The sequence below is a fragment of the Bos mutus genome, chromosome 5 (genome assembly GCF_027580195.1).
Source record: "Bos mutus isolate GX-2022 chromosome 5, NWIPB_WYAK_1.1, whole genome shotgun sequence".
Taxonomy (NCBI): domain Eukaryota; kingdom Metazoa; phylum Chordata; class Mammalia; order Artiodactyla; family Bovidae; genus Bos; species Bos mutus.
In genome coordinates, this window is record NC_091621.1 from 22,205,047 (window position 1) to 22,222,331 (window position 17,285).

Genomic DNA, 17,285 nt, shown 5'->3' on the forward strand with positions numbered 1-17,285 from the left:
AGAAGATACATCATGAACATAATCACAGCAGCATGTCTAGTGTTGCTGAAATGTCATGCAAGAACAACACATTCCCTACAATTGTTATATTTGATGACTACTTAGTGAACAAGAACATCTCCTTGAAAATGAGGGTCAGTCCTGTTAAGATATAATTATTCTCTTCTGTTCAGGAAAGAACAGAACTTTGTCAAATACAGCTTAATTTTTTGAGTCAGAAGTTAACACAAAGCACCCTGTTGTGGGTGCCCTTGTTTTCACAAAGCTGAATCTCAGCAAATAAAAACACAACCCTCATGCAGCACAGTTTCTTCCTCCACTCAGGGTAAAGCAAACTCCCCAGCAGTGTGCCTAATCTGTACACAGTGCTACTCCCATCCTATCAACTCCCAGCTCTTCTGATTTTTGCCTCCAATAAAGATGGAGTGGGCATATGAGGGTGGGCTTACTTCCAGCTCTGTGCCAGTGATCCCAGGAAAGGACAGAATGACCTTTTTTGCCATTCTATCTATAAACCCTTCCCCTCCTCTTATCTACCTTGCCCCCATCCCAATACCATAAGTCAGATCCTATTAACCAGGGCATTTATCTCACAGAAGGAGGGATATGGTCATAAAGAACAGCAAAAGTTTTACTTAAAAGGTGACCATATACATTATTTATGTTTCTGGAAGAATCCATACTACACGTTTCTATCCTGGGATATACTCATAGTTACATTTGCTCTCATCAATATGTGTATCCTACTTACTGGTTTCCCTATCATAGTATTTTGGGAGGATCTATTTCATCAGTTTCTAATGAAGCTGAAAGCAAATTTATATTATTTCTAGTAAAACTATATCCCTTTACTATACATGGGTTGATGTATAGGGTATCCCAGGCAGGTCAAATATTTTAGTGAGCTTCAGCTAAACTCCCTTAACTATTTGTTCAGCGTTACTGTAGATGCCGGAATGAGTGCCATTTACATGGGAAGACAGAGAAGTGGTGCTGCTAGTGGGAGAGCAATTAGCATCTGCTTTCCTGAGCAGCTCAGTTCTGGTTCCAAATCGGGATACCTACTCAGCAAAGCAAAAGGTGGGCAGTTAATGATGGAAGAAATGAGAATCGGTCTTGCCAGCGATCAGACTGCAATGTGGCTGACAAAATTTAATGTTTCCAACCGAATGGAAACAAGGCCAACATAATTGATGTCACTAACAAGAAAAAAAAAAAAAAAGGTTCCTAACGGAACATAGGAAAGGCTGAGAAGCAGCCATAAAAATTACTAACATCCCCTTTGAGCAGTTTTTGCTTCCTTATCAATGATGACCTGAGCCCCACTCTAATCTTGTTTCCTGTGGATCAAAAGTTTTGATATAACCAGTCACTAGATTGTCCATATTTCTTGACAGCATCCACATCAGAACTGACCCTTGATTTCCCAATCTTTCACAGCCATCCACCACAGGCCCAAACCTTCTAAGAAGCCCCACTCAAATGTTCCTTACTCAGATGCCTTAAATTTCTCTGGCTAAGGTCTCCTCTGCTGCATCAAGTTAATAAATCTGAGACATGTATTTATGAATACTGGTGTATTCCTATTGGTCTTTGACTGGTGGGTTTGACTGTGCCCACCTAAACAGAAATTCAACAGGCCCTTTAGGGTCTGATTTCCTAAGGCTCCTCTTCTCTACAAAGATTTTGTCCTAGCTCATGTACTCTTTGTGAGAAGAGTTCTAGTGAATACAATTATCTCTCTCTCTTCAGATTTCTAGGAAAATATTTTCGATCCTTAAAGATGAGAACCTTGGGCAATTTCACAATTTCCCTAACCCTCACAATTCCCCTTCTTCCGCCATCCTGGCATTATCCACAGACAACAACCCAGAGTTATGGATTTGAGAGAGAAACTGTTCAGTGGATTATACAGTCATTCCAAAACATGACAATGACTCATGGTAGACTGCAGTTTAACAGTGACTTGATTGTGCTAGATTTTCTGTTGGCAGTCCTTATTTGTTCTGTCTTATTAATGCAAGTATTAGAAACCCAAAAACCACTTTTCTCACAATTGCTTGACAACAGTCTTCCTCATTCAGTGCTGCTGATGAGAGGCACTCTTCCTAACTTAGAAGGCAAAAGGAAGTTAGAAACAATAATTATTTCTTTCTGGCACTGGCAGGCAGACATGAACACTGCTTTGGCAGGCAGTTATATGATTTTGAAGTGGCTTCGCCATTCTCTTAGAACTCACCTGTTTTACTGCTGTGTCCAATCACTGTTGGTAGTTTTCTGTAATTTCTGCAACTTTCTGATTCTCTGGAAGCTGGTGGAAGTTGCCCCTGACACTTGTTCTTTCAGAACTTGTGATGATTTTGTAAGCACCTAATAGTAAGTGGAAACAGTGTCAGACTTTATTTTGGGGGGCTACAAAATCATTGCAGATGGTGACTGCAGCCATGAAATTAAAAGACGCTTACTCCTTGGAAGGAAAGTTATGACCAACCTAGATAGCATATTCAAAAGCAGAGACATTACTTTGCCAACAAAGGTCCGTCTAGTCAAGGCTATGGTTTTTCCAGTGGTCATGTATGGATGTGAGAGTTGGACTGTGAAGAAAGCTGAGCACTGAAGAATTGATGCTTTTGAACTGTGGTGTTGGAGAAGACTCTTGAGAGTGCCTTGGACTGCAAGGAGATCCAACCAGTCCATCCTAAAGGAGATCAGTCCTGGGTGTTCATTGGAAGGACTGATACTAAAGCTGAAACTCCAATACTTTGCCCACCTCATGCGAAGAGCTGACTGATTGGAAAAGACCCTGATGCTGGGAGGGATTGGGGGCAGGAGGAGAAGGGGACGACAGAGGATGAGATGGCTGGATGGCATGACTGACTCGATGGACATGAGTTTGAGTGAACTCCGGGAGTTGGTGATGGACAGGGAGGCCTGGTGTGCTGCGATTCATGGGGTCACAAAGAGTCTGACACGACTGAGTGACTGAACTGAATATTAAGTCTCATCATAATTGAAATCCTAGAATGGGTCTCTTTTCCTGGCCCAAACTTCCTGATTGAAAGGCCAAATAAGGTGCAGGCAGTCAAATCTTGAATCTCCATCTAGCTTTCTTAGTAATCTAGAGGCAGTTTCTTAACCTTCTCAGTTTTTCATCTGTATAATAAAAGAAGGATATGCAGGGATTAGACTAGATGTCCACTAAGGCATACTGGAGTGCTAGCATTTGATGCTTCTACAATCTATCTTGCTGCACATCATAGTCGATACTTAGGAATGTGACATAATGCAGAGACACATATGTCCAACATAGCAATAAGAAACACAACCAGCCCTTTCTTAGGTCTCATGCGAAGCACTTTGGAGAATCTCAGTAGACCACCTCATCCAGTAGAGAGTAAATGTGTGATACAAAATGGAATCCATAAATACTGGAACATAAGCACTTTACATCTCCACTTTCCTGTTTTTCATTTTCAGTGAGTAACTTTCCTTTTAGCCAGTTATATACATTTAATTTTTGTCTCCAAAAGTTCTACCTAAGAGTTTCTGACCTCAACTATTATACTAATATCAGTAGATAGTAAAGAAGTTGGACCTGGCTAGGTGTTGCCAACTAAGGGAGCGTAAGCAATCTAGGAGAGTACTAGAGTAAGTTTTCTAAAAATGAAAAAAAATGAGGAAACTTTCTGGGTTAAACAGAACCACTCTTGGGGATTTTTGTGCTCTTGATGAAATTTTGCTTCTGTGGGTCAGTTTTTATTCTTTGGTTGTTTTTTTGAAAAGTTATATTTGATCCCTGTGAAATTAATCACTGATTTGCTATCTGGATAAAGGCTGAAAAAACACTCTATAATAGACTATGGGAAATTATTATTTCTAGAAGAAATTCAGCTAAAACTTGAGAGAATTTTCAAAGTTTTGTATTAATGAGAAAGATTGTATTCTAACAGAAGATGGAAGTCATGTTATGAGAGAATGCACCTGGAGACAAGGGTTTTTCTCAGTGGCTCAGTAGTAAAGTATCTGCCTGCCAAGCAGAAGACACAGATTTGATTCCTGGGTCAGGAAGATCCCCCCTGGAGAAGGAAATGGCAACTCACTCCAGTATTCTTGCCTGGGAAATCCCATGGACAGAGGAGCCTGGCAAGCTATAGTGCATGGGATTGCAAAGAGTTGGACACGACTTAGCAACAAACAACAAGATCAGAGTACTGAAAAGTAAGGGGCTCCCACAGAGAACCTTGCCCATGGATATAGTCCAAACAAGTGCCTGCAAGCTAGGCTACTGAAATCCCTGGGGGTAGAAGGCTTTCCAAAAGATTTGTGGTCATGGATAGTTTATGGTAAACCAGTTCCAGATTCAACTTTTATACTTCCATAAATACTTTCAACTTTCATAGGTACGTTTTTCTAGAGATGACCTGCTTGAGAATCCTCCTCTTGTTGGAGGAGTGACTAGATTTTCCTTTCTCAATTCTTTTTCCATGATTGCCCTCATCCTCATTTATAAAAGACACACTTCTCACCCACCCCTAATGGTAATGAGCTATATTACTCTACAGCGTCCAAAAAAAAAAAAAAAAGATCATCTGCAAATAGCAACATTTTTTTTTTTGAGAAAAGGAATGACTGTAAAAATTAGGTGACAAATATTTTTGTGAGGACACAGTATCTTTTTCTCAATAAAATTTAAGAAGGACCTAGCCAAGTGGTGAGCTGAGAGATTGTTTAAAACTAATTTTTGCTAGTAGATTAAAATGTGATTTTTGTCATATAAGTCAAAAATATTTTTAAAAATTCAAGTGTTAATCACATACAAAATTCCTCATTTCAATTCAGTTCTTTTCTTGAATAAACTTTCTCAATGGTTACAAAAGTGAAATACTACAGAAAACTTAATGCTGAATCCTATCTTATTTGAGCAATAAATAACATCCAAAAAAACATGAAACTATTAAGAAAGCATTTATTTTTTTTCATGTTTCAAGAGATGTTTTTATTTATTTTTTTACTTTACAATATTATATTGGTTTTGCCATACATCAATATGCATCTGCCACAGGTGTACACGTGTTCCCCATCCTGAACCCCCCTCCCACCTGCCTCCCCATACCATCCCTCTGGGTCATCCCAGTGCACCAGCCCCAAGCTTCCTGTATCCTGCATCAAACCTGGAGTGGCGATTCATTTCTTATATGATATTATACATGTTTTAATGCCATTCTCCCAAATCATCCCCCTCTCCCTCTCCCACTTTTTTATAATAATGTAGTTAAGGGGGTTTTCTGGTAAACTTTTATTGTAGTTAGTAATTATTGAAGTGTGTAATTTATTTCATGATCAATTTTGTGCTAAAAATAATTATGATCCAACTCAGAATAAATTTTATAAAGTAATAAAAATTTAAAACATTTAATCACAATTTATATCATATATACATATTTGTAGAGAAGTATGAAACAGCAATTAATAAAAAGATTTTCAGACATAAACACATATTAAGTGAAATTCTTTGGAGGAAATAACATTGAAATATATGTTCAGTGAGAAAAATGAACAATATAAAATTTCTGACTCTTACAGAATTTATTCATGTATTCTTAGAGTGGGTTATGGTCAACAACCACTTTGTTGGTTGATTAGATTTCACTAGATAAATTTGTGATGTAACAATTTTATTTTAAAATGTCCATCTTTGCAATTCACAGGGAATTATATCCATTGCAATTATTTAACCATAGGAAACAAAACTCAATTATCAATTTAAAAATATGAGCAACTGCCCTTTTTCCAAAAATCTTTGAGAGTGAACACACACAAACTGTAAATCTTGCCTATACCTGCCCATAAGGGAAAAGCTGCTGAAAATCCATTCAGAAGGCAAACATTTCCTTTTAAAGCATCAACAGTCTTGATTATAGGTTAAGTATAATAATATCTCTTTGCTGAAGATAATAATATTGTAAATCTGGTATATTTTTTCCCTAGTTGAACTCTCCTCTCTTTTCCTCAAGTTCATGTCTAACTTAAGCTTTATGCTTAACTTGAATTTCTTCCTATGTCAGTGCACTACTTGGAACTTGGGACACTGACTCTAGCTTTTATACCATGACCCTTCTTGCATCTTCCAGGTGGAGACGGCATGCTGTACTGTGATGTAGGCTTGCCTTCAAGACTCTTAATAACTTCTCACCTTCCTTTTAAAAGCTGGTGTGTTCTCTGGCCTATGTTCAAGTTAAATTGTTCTGCCCACCATTGTTCTGGCTTCAGTCACAATCCTGACCCCATTGAGATGTCTGATTTTATAACTGCCAAAAATACTTGGACCTGGGGTTACAAAAAGTAGCTGACAGTAGCTGTAGATTGATGAGAAAGATACTGCATTATAAATTTGTCTTTGCTTTACAATTCACTTTATATAAATATCCTTGAAACTAGCATTCCATATTAATTACTCTGCTTGGGGAAGAGTCTGTTCTGTCCTCTTTTAAAAGGGAGGACTTACAAGAGTTAACAGGAATGTCTAGGTTTTTCTGGCCAGTTAGTGTAGATGAGCTCAGATTTATATCGATTACCTGATAATCAAACCTATGTATCCCAACCCAAGAGATTAGAAGCAACTGAGTCCTTTTTGTTTTTTTTCTCTCTCTAACATCTCTTTTATTTGTGCTTTTTATTTTTTATAATTTTAATTAAAGGATAATTCCTCTACAATATTGTGTTGGTTTCTGCCAAACATCAATATGACTCAGTCATGGAAGTATAGTTAATCTACAATGTTATGCTCATTTCTGCTGTATACTAAATAGACTCAGTTATTTTGCTGTTGTGCAGTCACTAAGTCCTGTCAGACTCTTTGCAATCCCAAGGACTGAAGCATGCTAGGCTTCCCTGTCCTTCACTATCACCCGGAGTTTGTGCAAATTCATGTCCATTAGTCAGCGATGCTATTCACCCATCTCATCCTCTGTTGCTGCTCCTTTCCCAATTTGTTCCATGTCCAGTTCTGTTACTTCTTGACCTGCATACAGGTTGCTCAGGAGACAGGTAAGGTGGTTTGGTATTCCCATCTCTTTAAGAATTTTCCACAGTTTTTGGTGATCCACAGATTGATAGACTTTAGCGCAGTCAAAGAAGCAAAAGTAGATACTTTTCTGGAGTCCCTTTGCTTTCTCCATGATCCAGAAAATGTTGGCAATTTGATCTCTGGTTCCTCTGCCTCTTCGAAACCCAACTTGAACATTTGAAGTTCTCAGTTCATGTACTATTGAAGCCTAGCTTGAAGGATTTTGAACATAACCTTGCTAGTATGTTAAATGAGTGTAATTATACAGAGTTACCCCAAGTCCAAGGTCAGGGGCCGTGGCAGGGAGGAGATACCCCACGCTCCTAAGCCCGAGGCCAAAGGCGGCGGCGGGGAGGAGCAACCACACGACCGAGGCCAGGGGTGGTGGCCTGGAGGACAAACCCCGCATCCAAGGAGCTGTGGCTGTGTGGGCGCAGGAGGGCCTAGAGGAGCTATCACACGTTAAAGGTCAGGAAGGGTGGCGGTGAGGAGATACTCCTCATCCAAGGTAAGGAGCAATGGCTGCACTTTGCTGGAGCAGCCGTGAAGAGATACCCCACGCCCAAGGTAAGAGAAACCCAAGTAAGACGGTAGGTGTTGCAAGAGGGCATCAGAGGGCAAACACACTGAAACCATACTCACAGAAAACTAGTCAATCTAATCACACTAGGACCACAGCCTTGTCTAACTCAATGAAACTAAGCCATGCTCATGGGGCAACCCAAGACGGGCAGGTCATGGTGGAGAGATTTGACAGAATGTGGTCCACTGGAGAAGGGAATGGCAAACCACTCCAGTATTCCTGCCTTGAGAACCCCATGAACAGTATGAAAAGGCAAAATGATAGGATACTGAAAGAGAAACTCCCCAGGTCAGTAGGTGCCCAATATGCTACTGGAGATCAGTGGAGAAATAACTCCAGAAAGAATGAAGGCATGGAGCCAAAGCAAAAAGAATACCCAGCTGTGGATGTGACTGGTAGAAGCAAGGTCCGATGCTGTAAAGAGCAATATTGCATAGGAACCTGGAATGTCAGGTCCATGAATCAAGGCAAATTGGAAGTGGTCAAACAAGAGATGGCAAGAGTGAATGGCAATATTCTAGGAATCAGCTAACTCAAATGGACTAGAATGGGTGAATTTAACTCAGATGACCATTATATCTACTACTGCAGGCAGGAATCCCTCAGAAGAAATGGAGTGGCCATTATGGTCAACAAAAGAGTCTGAAATGCAGTACTTGGATGCACTCTCAAAAACGACAGAATGATCTCTGTTCGTTTCCAAGGCAAACCATTCAATATCACAGTAATCCAAGTCTATGCCCCAAACAGTAACGCTGAAGAAGCTGAAGTTGAATGGTTCTATGAAGACCTACAAGACCTTTTAGAACTAACACCCAAAAAAGATGTCCTTTTCATTATAGGGGACTGGAATGCAAAAGTAGGAAGTCAAGAAACACCTGGAGTAACAGGCAAATTTGGCCTTGGAATACAGAATGAAGCAGGAAAAGACTAATAGAGTTTTGCCAAGAAAATGCACTGGTCATAACAAACACCCTCTTCCAACAACACAAGAGAAGACTCTATACATGGACATCACCAGATGGTCAACACCGAAATCAGATTGATTATATTCTTTGCAGCCAAAGATGGAGAAGCTCTATACAGTCAGCAAAAACAAGACCCAGGAGCTGACTGTGGCTCAGACCATGAACTCCTTATTGCCAAATTCAGACTTAAATTGAAGAAAGTAGGGAAAACCACTAGACCATTCAGGTATGACCTAAATCAAATCCCTTATGATTATACAGTGGAAGTGAGAAATAGATTTAAGGGCCTAGATCTGATAGATAGAGTGCCTGATGAACTATGAAATGAGGTTCGTGACATTGTACAGGAGACAGGGATCAAGACCATTCCCATAGAAAAGAAATGCAAAAAAGCAAAATGGCTGTCTGGGGAGGCCTTACAAATAGCCATGAAAAGAAGAGAAGCAAAAAGCAAAGGGGAAAAGGAAAGATATAAACATCTAAATGCAGAGTTCCAAAGAATAGCAAGAAGAGATAAGAAAGCCTTCTTCAGCGACCAATGCAAAGAAATAGAGGAAAACAACAGAATGGGAAAGACTAGGGATCTCGTCAAGAAAATCAGAGATACCAAAGGAACATTTCATGCAAAGATGAGCTCGATAAAGGACAGAAATGGTATGGACCTAACAGAAGCAGAAGATATTAAGAAGAGATGGCAAGAATACACAGAAGAACTGTACAAAAAAGATCTTCACGACCCAGATAATCATGATGGTGTGATCACTGACCTAGAGCCAGACATCCTGGAATGTGAAATCAAGTAGGCCTTAGAAAGCATCACTACGAACAAAGATAGTGGAGGTGATGAAATTCCAGTAGAGCTATTCCAAATCCTGAAAGATGATGCTGTGAAAGTGCTGCACTCAATATGCCAGCAAATTTGGAAAACTCAGCAGTGGCCACAGGACTGGAAAAGTCAGTTTTCATTCCAATCCCAAAGAAAGGCAATGCCAAAGAATGCTCAAACTACCGCACAATTGCACTCATCTCACACGCTAGTAACGGAATGCTCAAAATTCTCCAAGCCAGGCTTCAGCAATACATGAACCGTGAAATTCCTGATGTTCAAGCTGGTTTTAGAAAAGGCAGAGGAACCAGAGATCAAATTGCCAACATCCGCTGGATCATGGAAAAAGCAAGAGAGTTCCAGAAAAACATCTATTTCTGCTTTATTGACTATGCCAAAGCCTTTGACTGTGTGGATCACAATAAACTGTGGAAAATTCTGAAAGAGATGGGAATACCAGATCTGCCTCTTGAGAAATTTGTATGCAGGTCAGGAAGCAACAGTTAGAACTGGACATGGAACAAGGGACTGGTTCCAAATAGGAAAAGGAGTTCGTCAAGGCTGTATATTATCACCCTGTTTATTTAACTTCTATGCAGAGTACATCATGAGAAACGCTGGACTGGAAGAAGCACAAGCTGGAATCAAGATTGCCAGGAGAAATATCAATAACCTCAGATATGCAGATGACACCACCCTTATGGCAGAAAGTGAAGAAGAACTCAAAAGCCTCTTGATGAAAGTGAAAGAGGAGAGTGAAAAAGTTGGCTTAAAGCTCAACATTCAGAAAACGAAGGTCATGGCATCCGGTCCCACCACTTCATGGGAAATAGATGGGGAAACGGTGGAAACAGTGTCAGACTTTATTATTCTGGGCTCCAAAATCACTGCAGATGGTAACTGCAGCCATGAAATTAAAAGACGCTTACTCCTTGGAAGGAAAGTTATGACCAACCTAGATAGCATATTCAAAAGCAGAGACATTACTTTGCCAACAAAGGTCCATTTAGTCAAGGCTATGGTTTTTCCTGTGGTCCTGTATGGATGTGAGAGTTGGACTGTGAAGAAGGCTGAGCACCAAAGAATTGATGCTTTTGAAGTGTGGTGTTGGAGAAGACTCTTGAGAGTCCCTTGGACTCCAAGGAGATCCAACCAGTCCATTCTGAAGGAGATCAGCCCCGGGATTTCTTTGGAAGGAATGATGCTAAAGCTGAAACTCCAGTACTTTGGCCACCTCATGCGAAGAGTTGACTCATTGGAAAAGACTCTGATGCTGGGAGGGATTGGGGGCAAGAGGAGAAGGGGACGACAGAGGATGCAATGGCTGGGTGGCATCACTGACTCAATGGCGGTGAGTCTGAGTGAACTCCAGGAGTTGGTGATGGACAGGGAGGCCTGGCGTGCTGCGATTCATGGGGTCGCAAAGAGTCGGACATGATTGAGCAACTGATCTGATCTGATCTGATCTGATACAGTAGTTTGAACATTCTCTAGTATTGACTTTTCTTGGGATTAGAATGAAAAGTGACCTTTTCCAGTCCTGTGGCCACTGCTGAGTTTTCCAAATTTGCTGACATATTGAATGCGTTATCTTTTAGGATTTTAAGTAGCTCAGCTGGAATTCAGTCATTTCCACTAGCTTTGTTCACAGTGATGCATCCTGAGGTCCACTTGACTTCACAATCCAGGATATCCAGCTCTAGGTGACTGATTACATCATTATGACCGTAATGACCTGGTTATCCAGGATAACTTGGATATCCAGTTTATCCAGGTCATAATGATGTAATGATCTGGTTATCCAGGTCATTAAGACCCTTCTTGTATAGTTCTTCTCCATGTATTCTTGCCACCACTTCTTAATCTTTTCTGCTTGTTTGTTCCTTACCATTTCTATCATTTATTGTGCCCATCCTTGCATGAAATGTTCCCTTGATATCTCTAATTTTATTGAAGAGATTTCTACTCTTTCCCATTCTATTGTTTTCCTCTATTTCTTTGTAGTTTTCATTGAAGAAGGCCTTCTTATCTCTCCTTGCTATTCTTTGGAAACCTGCATTCAGTTGAGTATAACTTTCCTTTCTCCCTTGCCTTTCACTCTTCTTTCCTTAGCTATTTATAAATCTTCCTCAAACAACCACTTTGCCTTCTTGCATTTCTTTTTCTTTGCGATGGTTTTGGTCACCACCTCCTGTACAATGTTATGAAACTTCATCCATAGTTCTTCAGGTATTCTGTCTACCAGATCCAATTCCTTGAATCTATTAGTCACCTTTACTTTATAAGCATAAGGAATTTTATTTAGATCATACCTGAATAGCCAAGGAGATCAGTCCTGGGTGTTCTTTGGAAGGAATGATGCTAAAGCTGAAACTCCAGTACTTTGGCCACCTGATGCGAAGAGTTGACTCATTGGAAAAGACCCTGATGCTGGGAGGGATTGGGGGCAGGAGGAAAAGGGGACGACAGAGGATGAGATGGCTGGATGGCATCACTGACTCGATGGACATGAGCTTAAGTGAACTCCAGGAGATGGTGATGGACAGGGAGGTCTGGCATGCTGCAATTAATGGGGTCACAAAAAGTCGGACATGACTGAGCGACTGAACTGAACTGACTGACTGAATGGCCAAGTGGTTTTCCCTATTTTCTTCATTTTCAGCCTGAATTTTGCAGTAAGGAACTATATATAATCAGCTCCAGGTCTTGTTTTTGCTGACTGCATAGAGCTTCTCCATCTTTGGCTTCAGAGAACATAATCAATCTGATTTCAGTATTGACGATCTAGTGATCTCCATGTGTAGAGTCATGTCTTGGGTTGTTAGAGAAGAGTGTTTGCTATAATCAGCATGTTCTCTTGATAAAACTCTATTAGCCTTTCACCTACTTCATTTTGTACTCTAAAGTCAAATTTGCCTATTATCTAGGTATCTCTTGACTTCCTACATTTGCATTCCAATCTTTTTGAGTTAGTTCCAGAAAGTGCTGTACATAGAACCAGTCAACTTCAACGTCTTTGGCACCAGTGGTAGGTGCATAGACTTGGGTTACTGTGATGCTGAATGATTTGCTTTGAAAATGAACCTATATCATTCTGTCATTTTTGAGACTGCTCCCAAGTACTGCATTTCAGACTCTTTTGTTGACTATGAGGGCTACTCCATTTCTTCTAAGGGATTTTTGCCCACAGTAGTAGATATAATGGTCATCTGAATTAAATTTGTCCATTTCTGTCCATTTTAGTTCATTGATTCCTAAGATGTCAACGTTCAGTCTTGCCATCTCCTGCTTGACCATGTTCAATTTACCTTGATGCATGGACCTGACATTCCAGGTTCCTGCACAATATTGTTCTTTATAACATCAGACCTTACTTTCACCACTGGACACATCCACAACTGAGTGTCATTTTCACTTTGGTCCAGCCACTTCATTCTTTCTGGAGCTATTCATAATTGCCTTCTGCTCTGCCCCAGTACCATATTGGACACCTTCTGACCTGTGGGGCTCATCTTTTGGTGTCATATCTTTTTGCCTTTTAATACTGTTAATGGGGTTCTCCAGGCAAGAATACTGGGGTTGTTTTCTATTTCTTACTCCAGTGGACACCTTTTGTCAGAATTCCTCACCATGACCCATCCATCTTGGGTGGCCCTGCATAACATGGCTCATTGAGTTATGCAAGCCCCTTTGCCACAACAAGGCTGTAATCTATGAAGGACTGAATTGAAGTATAGTTGATTTACAATGTCTTTGTTTCTGCCATACAGTAAAAAGACTTAGTTATACGTGTGTGTGTGTGTGTGTGTGTGTGTGTGTGTGTGTGTGTATGGGCTTCTGTGGTGGCTCAGATGGTATAGAATCTGCCTACAATGTGGGAGACCTGGGTTCAATCCCTGGGTTGGGAAGATCCCTGGAGAAGGGAATGGCTACCCACTTCAGCATTCTGGCCTGAAGAATTCCGTGGACAAAGGAGCCTGGCAGGCTATAGTCCATATGGTCACAAAAAGTCAGAGTTGACAGAGCAAATTTCACTTAACACTTAACTTTTATATATATATATATATATATATATATATATATATATCAGAGAAGGCAATGGCACCCCACTCCAGTACTCTTGCCTGGGGAATCTGGTGGATGGAGGAGCCTGGTAGGCTGCAGTCCATGGGGTCACTAAGAGTCAGACACAATTGAGCATCTTCACTTTCACTTTTCACTTTCCTGCATTGGAGAAGGAAATGGCAACCCGCTCCACTGTTCTTGCCTGGAGAATCCCAGGGACGGGGGAGCCTGCTGGGCTGCCGTCTATGGAGTCGCACAGAGTTGGACATGACTGAAGCAACTTAGCAGTAGCAGCATATATATATACATATATATACACACACACACACATACATTCTTTTTAGATTCTTTTCTATTATGGTTTATCTCAGGATATTAAATCTAGTTCCCTGTGCTATACAATTGGACCTTGTTTTTATCCATTTTGTATGTAATAGTTTGTAATAGTTTTGTAACCTCAAACCTCTAGTCCATCCCTCCCCCACCCCCAACACGTCTCTCTAACATCTCTTGGAGAGTGCTCCAACCAAGGATGTTGGAGCCTTGCTTTTGTTACGTATCACACCATGTTTTGCATCCAGTATTGAGTCATTTTCTTCTCAGATATCTTTCAGAGCTCCCTTGGCTGCTGGCACAGGACAGGCATAGGCAGCAGATGGGTAAAACAATCAATGCTTCTCTCCCAGTGTCTTCCCCTTTAGCATCTTTTCCAATCAATAGTTATAACCAAAAAAAGAGTAAAAAAAATACCTATAATACTTACAGCTCAAATTGTTATAGAAGGTACTTCATTATAATCAAATATGAATAGGTACAAGCCTGCTGCGTGGTTGGACAGTATCATCTCAACGGAGACAACGTCTCTGATGAACAGCACTCCTAGTTAGTCAAGATATCTAAGAGGAAGCAAGCAACTAATCAACTGCTGAACTTCTCAGTGTAAAGCATGAAATTTTGAGCCAGCTTGAATTGACATCAAGGTTTTTCCCTGTCCCTTCTTTTTCTTAGCTGACTAATCCTGGATAAGTTATTTAACATCTCTCTGCCTCAGTTTCGTTATCTGTAAAGTGGCGATAATAAAATCATCTATTCTCACAGGCTTATTGTAAGAGTTTATGAAGAAGATGAAGGGTTTAGTCCAGTACATAACAAGTAATAACACTGTACTATTGGTTTTTACTTATAGTATAAGTGGCACCATGAATGCCGCAAACAGCCAAGATTGATTAATAATTAAGAGACTCCCAAGGATAGGAGGAGCAATAAATGTGGAACTGAAAAGCCCAGAAAACATACTCTATGTTCTCTAGCGAGGTACTTGGAGATCTTTGGAATGGCTCTGCACACATACTTGGCTACATTTGTTTTTATAATTTCTGTCTCATGGGATTCAACACAGCAGGAGAGGTTGCTATGGAAACTATACACTTGACAATTCTTATTGATTCCAAATAGTTTCCATAAAACTTGCATACTTCTTTATTAGATGTCAGTTGTCATCCTATCCTTCTATCAACATGCTTTTCAGTGCAGCTCAGTTCCCATCTGCAGTGTGGCTAAGGCTTTGAGGGAAGGGAGGGCACAGCAGGCTAATCAGGCTCCCTGTTATATCAGTCAAGCAATTCTTTCTGTCCACGTGATTGGCAGCTGACACACGTTGGCAGCAATCTGGCACTTCAAGCAGAAGAATGAAGCAGAGAGTATCATGAAAAGGGCCTTTCAGTTCTAGTAGTGCTGGGCCTTCTTTCTCCTTTCTCTGGCAACCAAGAGTACCTTCAGATGACAAAAGAGGCATTCTTCTAAAGCTTTCAGGATTTGAGTACATGTTTACATCTGCACTGTTTCTGTGAACTATGGAAGTAATTAAAATGCATGGTGTGCCAATACATGATTGCAAGGAAGTTTCCATTACTTGGTGCCTGGACAATGTCCATAGTTTCCACCGAGCATTTATTTGCTTTAGAAATTTTGGTTTAGTGAAATACAGCAAAAAATATTCAGAAGACATAGATTAAAAAGATGTGGATAAAGGTACTTTTTTTTTTTAATTTGGTGGTCAGAGTCCAAGGATTACAAGTAAACAAAGAATTCCAGAACTAATGAACTAACTTTTCTATTAATTCTAGTATTTTCTACACTCTGATAATTACATAGTGAGTATATAATGTAAGTCATTGTGTCTTTATAAGATTTTGTATTTAATTCTGAGTTATGCGGTTTATTTTGAAAAAAGAGTAAAAAGATAAGCCTATCACATGGAAAGGATGTTAGAATATTGAGCCAAAAAATGAGAAAATACATAAATGATTTAGTAGTAGTTCTTCAATAATCAGGGGTAATCAAGCACACTAAGAAAAGGAAAAATTGTTATTGTTTCATTTTGTTTTGACTTGGCTTGAAGAAGATAATCCTTCATATATATTAATGTGATAAGCAGTGGTATCTCTTAGTGTTATTGATGTAAAAATAATACTAACTGCAAGCAAAGTGGCAGGTGATGTAATATTCCTGACAAGTTTAGTGGAATAACTGCATCCAGAAGATACATGGTCTGGCAAAATGCAGTATATTAAGTAAGTTTAGGACTATTAACATTAGAATACATCAAACTTATTAGGAAGCTTGAGTGTTGAAGCATTCTAAGAAAAAATTTAGAGTGCAAAACCTTTTATTTTTGGACACTGTTATACTAAGAGGGCTTCCCTGATGGCTCAGATGGTAAAGAATCTGCCTACAATGCAGTAGTCCCAGGTTTGATCCCTAGGTTGGGAGGATCCCCTGGAGAAGGAAATGGCTACCCACTCCAGTATTCTTGCCTGAAGATTCCATGGATAGAGGACCCTCATGGGCTACATACAGTCCATGGGGTCATAAAGAGTCAGACACAGCTGAGTAACTCTCATTGACTCATACTGAGAACTAATGAATTTCAGCTGGTAAAGCTTGAAATCAGTTCCATGGAAAGTCACTGAGGAGTCAGTCCGTCCAAGGATAAAAGCAGTAAGGTTTATGTGTCCACAAAGAGCAAAGTACTGTAGATCGCATGTCCGGTATGTTTTCAGCATTTCATGTCGTTGTAGGAAAACAAATCAGCAGCTGAGCATGACTCAGCCAACAGACATCCACTGTGTGTCCACAGGGAGCATGGTGTTAATCTGAGGAACACACAACAAAACCTCTGCTCCTAGAAATAAAAGGTAGGTTTTCCTTGCTTAGCAGATACCACATGACACACATATTTATAAATACCTGGAGTGAAAACAATCATATTACAACAGTACATACAGTAGGATCCATTTGTGAATACAGAAACTGTATAGATGATACAACAAAATATCAACTTAGAGTGTGTCTGGGTGATGAACGTATTGGTGATCTTTTTTTCTTGTTTCTTCGTGTCTCTTGAGTATTCAATAATAAACATGTTCTTGTGTAATTTTAAGGACTTTTTTTAAATTTTATTTTATTTTTAAACTTTACATAATTGTATTAGTTTTGCCAAATATTAAAATGAATCCACCACAGGTATACATGTGTTCCCCATCCTGAACCCTCCTCTCTCCTCCCTCCCCATACCATCCCTCTGGGTCGTCCCAGTACACTAGCCCCAAGCATCCAGTATCGTGCATCGAACCTGGACTGGCAACTCGTTTCATACATGATATTTTACATGTTTCAATGCCATTCTCCCAAATCTTCCCACCCTCTCCCTCTCCCACAGGGTCCATAAGACTGTTCTTAAGGACATTTTTTTAGAAAAGAAAAACAACTAAGTTG